This window comes from Nomascus leucogenys, chromosome 2 (assembly GCF_006542625.1).
Source record: "Nomascus leucogenys isolate Asia chromosome 2, Asia_NLE_v1, whole genome shotgun sequence".
Lineage (NCBI taxonomy): Eukaryota > Metazoa > Chordata > Mammalia > Primates > Hylobatidae > Nomascus > Nomascus leucogenys.
Genome location: NC_044382.1, coordinates 23,655,237 through 23,664,050, shown reverse-complemented (window position 1 = coordinate 23,664,050; position 8,814 = coordinate 23,655,237). Strand labels below are relative to the sequence as shown.

The 8,814-nt window shown below is 45.2% G+C and overlaps 1 pseudogene; it reads right to left on the bottom strand.

The window, feature by feature from the left end:
* Positions 1 to 3,477: 3,477 nt before the first annotated feature.
* On the bottom strand, positions 3,478 to 6,109 carry LOC100584987 (annotated as a pseudogene).
* Positions 6,110 to 8,814: the final 2,705 nt, after the last annotated feature.

Below are 8,814 nucleotides of genomic sequence, written 5' to 3'. Positions count from 1 at the left end.
GGTCCCTGCCCCCTTGGTACACTTGATAAAGAGTAGTGGCAATAGTTGGTTATTATTCTTAGTTATATCTCTCTGCTGTTGGCCCATTCATTTTGCACATGGAGACAACATGAAGCTCCTGTGGCTCCTTGGTCTGGACAGTAACACCCCAACACCATCCTGAACATGTTATGGACATGGACGCTGTATTTTATACATTCGATTTAATTGATTTCTCAAGCCCTGGCAGTACTTTCAGCTTAATTACCCATAAAACTGAAGCAAAAATACTTGAGGTCTAACACCATTTTCTGGCTCAGTAATCTATATGTGGCCAACCCTGCAACATTACATTTAATGTTTTTCAGAGGATTGGGAGGGTGGGTGTGTATCCCATCATTATCTAGTGCCTAGAGATGGCTAAAAATTTCCACATAAAGTAACATATTTGGTTTTGAGGCTGTAAATTTTCAAAGGAGAAATTGAGCTACTGAACACCTGAGGGGTGATATGGTTTGGATATCACTCCTCCAAATCTCATGTCGAATTGTAATCCTCAATGTTGGATGAGGGGCCTGGTGGGGAGGTGATTGGATCATAAGGGTGGATTGCCCCCTTGCTGTTCTCCTGATAGTAAGTTCTCACGAGATCTGATTGTTTAAAAATGTGTAGCACTTCCCCCTTCGCTCTCTTCCTGCTCCAGCCACGTAAGATGTGTCTGCTTCCCCTTCCGCCATGACTGAAAGTTTCCTGAGGCCTCCCCAGCCGTACTTCCTATATAGCCTGCAGATTGTGAGCCAGTTAAACCTGTTTTCTTTATAAATTACCCAGTTTCAGGTATTTCTTTGTAGCAGTGCAAGAATGGGCTAATATAAGAGGAAAAACAGAAGATAAGAGGAGTGTGAAGATAGCAGTGGAAAGAAAAAATGATTGGTGGTCTTTGGCAAGGAGGATGGCACCTGGCCTATGGGAGCTTGGTGGGCTCTATAACCTGCCATAAGATGCCCAGCTGTAATAAATTAGATAGGTTCCCTGGTTTGTAAAGACTCTGGCTACTTAAGCCAATGGGGATTTAATGGAAGGTTAGGGGAGCTGGATCCCACAGAGGGAACCTATGAGAGGCTCTCTGAGTATGAGGCACTTTAGAGGACCATGTTTGAGAAGGCACAAGAACCTAACAGGACTTGGGAGGATTGAGCAGCAGGGACCCCTGCAATGGCCTTATGGCAGTAAGAGTCTGGCTTGTCTCCTGGTTGGTCTGCCATCAACTCTTCTTCTCTCCCTGCATTTATTCTAGACTCAAAGTCCCAAAAGACAACTAGCTAAGCCTAGGCTGCAAGTCTGTGCCCTGGTTGTTTTTGTGACTGGAGGGGAAACCTCTGGTGACTTCAGCTTTTGTGCTGGGGGAGTGGGTACCTGGAATTATTTTCCCATGATTTTACATATTGGTGTGGTAAATTCCCAAAAGGAAATATATTAGAGTGTTATTAGGATGGGGGAAATGGATATAGGCATGTGTAGCATGTAAAATGACAAGGTTGATGACTTATTAGCTAAGAATCAACTTGTTTTATTGTTCCTTTGAGGTTTGTTTAAAGTTGCTTTCCTTTCTGGGTTTCTCCAGGCAGCTCCTCATCTTCAGTGTTCTCATTGCACTTTGTATTCCTCTTAGCTTTTAATTCTTAGGGACAGGGACTGACCTGACTCAACTCTGTATTCTTAGGGTCTAGGAAAGTGCTTAACACATAGAAGACATTTGCTGACTTACAGTTGAATAGAAAAAGTATGTGTGGATATCTTACCAGAAACACAATTGTAAGCAGCTGGGAATTTCAATGGGTAACTTTTCTGTGTAGAAAACATTAAAAAATTATTTTGTAGCACATGTGTGTGTAAAACCCACTCCCCAAAGGCAGAACAGTGTAGTCAGAGACAATAAAGCATCCTGTCAATTTCAACTTTTATTCACTTGATTTTTGAAGAAAATTTTCTTTTGCAAAAGCCTCCTTCACTTAAGAAGTTTTCTTGTCTTGTTAGGTATCAGCCAAACATTTTCTTTTTAATCTGGAGACGTAGGATCCTGTTCCTCAAGATATTTTGATTTCCGCAAACTCTTGGGCTCTGCTGGAATCCAGCTCCCTGTTTCTAAGATGAAACCTGGACCATTTGGGGCATGTAGAGGCCAAGGGCCCTTGAAGGTTTGCTGAAAATCACTGACATGAGGCAGATTAATTAGAGAAAAGGCATACAAATTTATTTAACGTGTATGCAAGAGAGCCTGTAGAATGAAGACCCAAAGATATAGGGGAAACTGTCCATTTTTATGCTTAGGTTCAACAAAGTGTGGACAGCCGTGCGGAAATAGGATTGGACAAAACGGGCATGACCGAGTAGTGAAACTCAGCGAGGCCTGCCTGTCTAGGTTCTTCTTGGCCTGTCTGAGCGGCTTTCCTTCCTTCTGGGTGTGGGGCAGGACCCTCTCTGGAAGGGGGGTCTTATGACTCACAGACAAACAAAATAGGTCAGATCATTTCTTTATGGCCAGTTTTCACACAGAAAAGTGGGGGAAAGTTAGAATAATATTTTTAGGTTTTATGGCTGGCTTTAAGGAAAAGGGGTTCTGGTTCCTATGACCTACCTTGAGGAAGAGAGATTCTAGTTTCTCTGGCTAGCCTTGTAGGTGAATGGGACTGAGAGACAGGAGGGCAGGAGCAGGTCAGGGAGAAACATTTGCTTCTGAGGCCTTCATTTTAGGGTATTGTTTTCTGAGCCCCAACAGGCATCTTTAGGGCTGGTAAATTTACCTGGAGTAGCCAAGTACAAATGAATTACTTCAGAGCTGGCATTTATTGCTAAATAGATAGTCTTAGCTAAGGGTACCAAAATTCTAGAATCTGAATTTTATCCTAAAATTAGGTGCCCCTGGCTCCCCTTCAGTGAAGTGATTGGCAAGAGACTGTGGAGAACTGAGGCATTTGCCTTCTAGACTTCCACCTCCCTGGTCTAGTTAGAGCAAGCAGCAGAAACTGACTGATATAAGCAGAGAAGAAATGTATGGAAAGGGCATGGGGCAGCCCCCACAGTGACCTAAAAGGCTGGAGAATTGGGCAAGATCAAAAGGAGAGTGGGCAACCAGGACCAACGCTAGAATTGTGAATAGCCCCTGGCCACAGAACCAGACTGACGGGGTCCCTGCAGTGTCTGACACTGAGCCTGATTACTGCAGCCTGCAGAGGTGCTGCTAGCTACATACAGTGAACACCGCTGACCCTACTTCTCCTGGGAATGGGATTTTGTTTAGCTATCACCTGCCCCCAGGATGGATTCTTCGCAGTCTCCTATTCTGTGCATGTCTAGCTGCTGTTTCAAAGTCCTGGGTGCCCTGCTTTCAAGAGGGGTTGGGAAGGTGAGCACAACATTAAAAAAATGTATCAGTTATTTAGTTAGATTCTCCTTAAGAAATTTAGAACATCAATGTGTGAGGATAAATTCTACTCGTCATAGCAAAGAGAGATCACAGTTAGCCCTGGAGCTGAGGAATAGCTTTGATTTTGGTAAAATTTGCCAGTCCACAGCTTTCTGATCAACCAGGCGCTACTCTATAACTTCACATTTCTCTTTTTCTGCACCAGAGATCTCACCTTCGTGGTGTCTGGGCTTCTGCAGTTTCTTCTTGAAGTAAGCATCAGTAAGACGTTTTGAGATTTTCACATTGCTGACCGATATCAATTTTTGTAGAGGTGGCAGTGACAAATTACTGGTGTGTTCTTCGCAGAGAAACTCAACTGAGGACCAGAGGTCCAGTCACAAGTAAAAGCCATTGCCCAGCTAGCTGCTCCAGGAAAACCATCTTGCCTCTGTGGCGCCCAGTGAGGAAGAGCAGAATGGTCCTAGGAGAGATGCTGGCTTGCAGTTTTCTGGCATGCTGACTGCAGGTTTTTTTTTTTTTTTTTAGGCAGCGTCTTGCTCTGTCGCCCAGGCTGGAGTGCGGTGGCACGATCTCGGCTCACTGCTACCTCCTGCCTCCTGGATTCAAGCGATTCTCCTGCCTCAGCCTCCCAAGTAGCTGGGACTACAGGTGAGTACCACCATGCCTGGCTAATTTTTGTATTTTTAGTAGAGAAGGGGTTTCACCATGTTGGCCAGGCTGGTCTCATACTCCTGACTTCAGGTAATCTGCCCACCTCAGCCTCCCAAAGTGCTGGGATTACAGGCGTAAGCCACCATGCCCAGCCGCTCAACAACTTTTTAGACACATCTTCAATAGGATGATAGCTAGGCATCTTGTGAAGTTTGACCACCGAGGCACCACCATTCTTGTCACCACCAACTGGTTTTGTAACAGTTGCAAGAAACTTCTTTTCAATCTTGGACTTAGCTGCTGAATACTTCCTTTTGTACGTGCCTTTCTGGAACACATAGCAGGTCGGGAATATCTGCCAATTCCTCTGATGAGGACAGGATTTCAGCTGCAGTGGGGCTTCCTTTTCTTGGGCTTTTTAACCTTGAGGTTACCCTGATGCCACTAGCATCAGCCTTCTTGGATTCAGGTTTCTTCTCCTTAGTATCTGGCTTCTCAACTTTTTCACCCACTGTCTTACAAGATGAGAAAGACAGCACCAGGCTGGGTGTGGTGGCTCATGCCTGTAATCCCAGCACTTTGGGAGGCTGAGGCAGGCAAATCGCTTTAACTCGGGAGTTCGAGACCAACCTGGCCAACATGACAAAATTCCATCTCTACAAAAAAATATAAAAATTAGCCAGGAGTGATGGCATGTGCCTATAGTCCCAGCTACTTGGGAGTTGAGGTGGGAGGATCGCTGGAGCCCAGAAGTTAAGGCTGCAGTGAGCTATGATCACACCACTGCACTCCAACCTGGATGACAATGAGACCCTGTCTCAAAAGAAAGAAAGAGGAAAAGAAGACAGCACCACATTTTCAGGCTTCTTAACAAGATGCTTAAGGTTAGGGGCCAGCAGAATTCCCCAAAGGTGATAAAGAATTTCATCTGCTGAGTAGCTAAAAGAAAAATGCCCATGACATCAATTTTAAGCCATTGTTGGTGATAGTAAGAGAACCATCTTTTTGGTGTTTTAGATTCTGACATTAAAATGCTTTGGTGGTTCAACACAACACCATGGATGGTTGGAGAATCACAAAAGAATCTACTATGTCTATTATTTCCTTGAGTGTCTGAATGAAATGTCATTGGCTCTGTGGCATGTTTACAATGAACTTAGTGTAAAGACTCTGGATCCTGGCTTTTAATTGGGGCTTTCCCACTTACTAGCTGTGTGACCCGGGAGCAATCATTTAATCTTTCTCAGCCTCAGTTTCCTCATTTGTAAAGTGGAAATGACTTTAACACTTATCTCTTACTTAGAGTTCTTGTGTGATGATATCCATAAAGCTCCTAGGACAGTGCTCAGCGTATAATAGCACTTAATAAATGGTAGCTATTAATGGCTAATTTAGAGAGACTTGAGATTGAGGATTGGCCAATAGGGTCAAAACACAAGGCCTGCTGATGTCCAGGATGTACCAGGTGTCCACCTTCAAGGATCATTTGGAGGAAGGAGGTCATGATAAAAGATGAAGTGAGTAACCTCCAAGTTGGATGACCTCCATCAAACAAGATGGGCAAATTCCCAAATGCTACTGGTCACAGGTGCCTGAGCAGAACAATCTGCTTTCAAAGTACAATTAAATAGGAAAATGCTCAGTGATCTCAAGGGGTAGACCCACCCCGGTGCCCCATCTGCTCAGTTTAGGCAGAGCCATTAGACAGTGCTGGGGAAAACGTTTATCTCTAGTTTACAGAAGGTTCTTTTGGAATCTCTTTGCAGAACTCAAAAGGGGGGCGTTCTCAGACACAGATGATCTCTACAACCTTTGTTTAGGTTGGAATCCTGGGAAAGTCATCAATCTTTGGGCAACTCACATTTCTATTTTTGTTCCAGTTATCCAGCAGATAATAAATAGGTTTTTAGTTCTGCTAAGTGCTAATTTGAGAGTCATCTCTTTTTATTTATTGGGAGAAAATATGAAAGATGCAGCCTAAGAGATAATCTGTTGGTGTTGCCGACTCACCTTTTCAGGTAAGGCATCAATTTTATTATTATTTAGCATTTTTGCTAAATTAAGAATGAGAATGAATCACCAAAAAAAGACAGATTCTAAGAGATGTGCATACATTTGTATTCCCATAACTGAGGATCATTTGAGTTTATGTAAGACGCTATTTCAGAGTTAGCACATCACCTCTAAAGCTGCTGCGTTTAAAGCTGGGTTGGTTGTCAAAAGCACCATTTAAATGTTTTCATGGAAGAATTAGGGATGGAATATGTACACACTGGCCACCCAGGGAGAAGTTGAAATAGTCATTTACCTCTTTAATGGAGGCACAGAATGTAATTAACAATCATTTGCACGTAACAGTTAAATATTTCATGGTGGTGACAATGATTCATCCTTACTTCCTACAGCATCTACAGCAAAATTAAACCCAGGTCTTAAGACGTTCAGGAAACTATAGAATGTAAAAACTCAACATTCATCCTGTCTCTGTCCTACTAACTTACCTTCCTTGTATTCCTCTCATACTCATCCTCCTTCTGCAAGTAGCAGTTTTAACTTCTGTATTGCTTGGCACCACAGGCTTCCTAATTTACAGAGAGAACTTGGCTAGTGCAGGGAAGGCAAATACGTTTCAAGTCTCAGATTTCAACCTGAAATTGATTGGTAGTGGCTACCTGGAACACTGTGTTGAAAGGGCTTCTAAAAAGTTGCCTCTAGGCACAGTGGGAAGGAAGGCAGTGATTGATTAGTAATGCCTGCCATGGGTTGGAGATAAGAGTACTGGCCTGAATATTATTTATTTTGCCATCCTCAACCACTGCAAAGAACCCAAGATTAGGAATTGCATCTGGTCTTGGTTTAGCCATAGCATTGAGAGGTGATGGCCTGCTGGTACCCCTCACAGCCCTCGATCACTCTCGGCACCTCCTTGATCTCAGCGCCCACTCTGGCTGTGCTTGAGGAGACCTTCGGCCCACCGCTGCACTGTGGGAGCCCCTCTCTGGGCTGGCTGAGGCCGAAGCCGGCTTCCTCTGCTTGCAGGGAGGTGTGGAGGGAGAGGCGCGGGTGAGAACCGGGGCTGCGCGCGTCGCTCATGGGTCCGGGTGGGTGTGGGCTGGGCTGGCCCTGCACTCGGAGCAGCAGCTGCCCGCCGCCAGCTCTGGGCTGTGAGGGGCTTAGCACCTGGGCCAGCAGCTGCGGAGGGTGTGCCGGGTCCCCCAGCAGTGCCTGCCAGCTGGCACTGCACTCTCATTCTCGCCGGGCCTCAGCTGCCTCCCTGCGGGACAGGGCTTGGGACCTGCAGCCCACCATGCCCAAGCCTCCCCTCCTCCACCATGGGCACCTGCATAGCTTGAGCCTCCCTGATGAGTGCCGCTCTCTGCTCCCCAGCTCTGGGTCCCACCCAAGACCTAAGGAGTGCAGGGCACAGCATGGGACTGGTGGGCAGCTCCACCTGTGCCCCTGGCGCAGGATCCAGTGGCTGAAGCCAGCTGGGCTCCTGAGTCTAGTGGGGATTTGGAGAACCTTTATGTCTAGCTAAGGGATTGTAGATACACCAATCAGCACTCTGTGTCTAGCTCAAGGTTTGTAAATGCACCAGTCAGTACTCTGTGTCTAGCTCAAGGTTTGTGAATGCACCAATCAGCACTCTGTATCTGGCTAATCTGGTGGGGACTTGGAGAACCTTTATGTCTAGCTAAAGGATTGTAAATACACCAATCAGCACTCTGTGTCTAGCTCAAGGTTTGTAAATGCACCAATCAGCACTCTGTGTCTAGCTCAAGGTTTGTAAATGCACCAATCAATGCTCTGTGTCTAGCTAATCTAGTGGGGGCTTGGAGAACTTTTGTGTCTAGCTCAGGGATTGTAAACTCACCAATCAGCACCCTGTCAAAACAGACCAATCAGCTCTCTGTAAAATGGACCAATCAGCAGGATTTGGTTGGGTCAGATAAGGGAATAAAAGCAGGGGGCCTGAGCCCGCAGTGGCAACCCGCTGGGGTCCCTTTCCATAGGCTTGTGGGAGCTTTGTTCTTTCACTCTTTCCAATAAGTCTTGCTGCTTACTCTTTGGGTTGGCACTGCCTTTATGAGCTGTAACATTCACCTCGAAGGTTTGTAGTTTCACTCCTGTAGGCCAGTGAGACCACGAACCCACCGGGAGGAATGAACAACTCCAGGCGTGCCACCTTAAGAGCTGTAACACTCACCGCGAAGGTCTGCAGCTTCACTTCTGAAGCCAGTGAGACCACGAACCCACCAGAAGGAAGAAACTCCAAACACGTCTGAACATCAGAAGGAACAAACTCCGGACACACCATCTTTAAGAACTGTACACTCACTTTGAGGGTCTGCAGCTTCATTCTTGAAGTCAGTGAGACCAAGAACCCACCAATTTTGGACACAGCGTGCTATATGATTTCGGACAAACATCACTATCCCAGTTTTCTCAAATGCTAGTTTAGAGGAAATTTAGTCTCTCATACAAAATTTAAAAGGCTGTTATAAAGATTGAAAAGTATTTGAAATCCCAGAAATCTGTATAATATATTGTTATATTGCCATTTTCCAAATGGAAGGCTAACTGGACAGCTTATAGATTTATGTAAGACTCAGAGCTCCATTGTAAATCTATTTATTTTACAAATGTGAGGGGTATAGGGAAAAGGGAGTGTGGAGTCCTTCAGCAGAAAGGAGAGATTGAAAAAGGTCAGAGATGAAAGGAACTTAAATATTATCTAGGAGAGTGGTTTTCCT